A 401-nucleotide genomic window follows, 5' to 3' on the forward strand; every position below is an offset into this window, starting at 1 on the left:
GGGATCCAGTTTCATTCTTCTACATGTAGCTATCCAGTTTTACCAGCACCATTTATTGAAAAGTGATTCTTTTCCCCAGTGTATATTTTTGTCTGCTTTGTCAAAGATTAGATTACCATATGTGGATGGTTTCATCTCTGCATTCTCAGTCCTGTTCCGGAGGTCTATGTCTCTGTTCTTATGTTAGTACCATGCTTTTTTAGTTATTATAGCCTTGTAGTACAGCTTGAAGTCTGTAGACTGATACCTCCCAGTTTGTTCTTTTTACTTAAGATTGCTTTGGCTGTATGAGGACTTTTCTTGTTTCATACAAAGCGTAGAATTATTTTTTCTAGTTCTGTAAAGAATGATGATGGGACTTTGATAGGGATTGCATTAATTCTGTAGATCACTTTAGGTAG

This window comes from Propithecus coquereli, unplaced genomic scaffold, assembly GCF_000956105.1.
Source record: "Propithecus coquereli isolate 6110/MARCELLA unplaced genomic scaffold, Pcoq_1.0 Scaffold204, whole genome shotgun sequence".
NCBI lineage: Eukaryota > Metazoa > Chordata > Mammalia > Primates > Indriidae > Propithecus > Propithecus coquereli.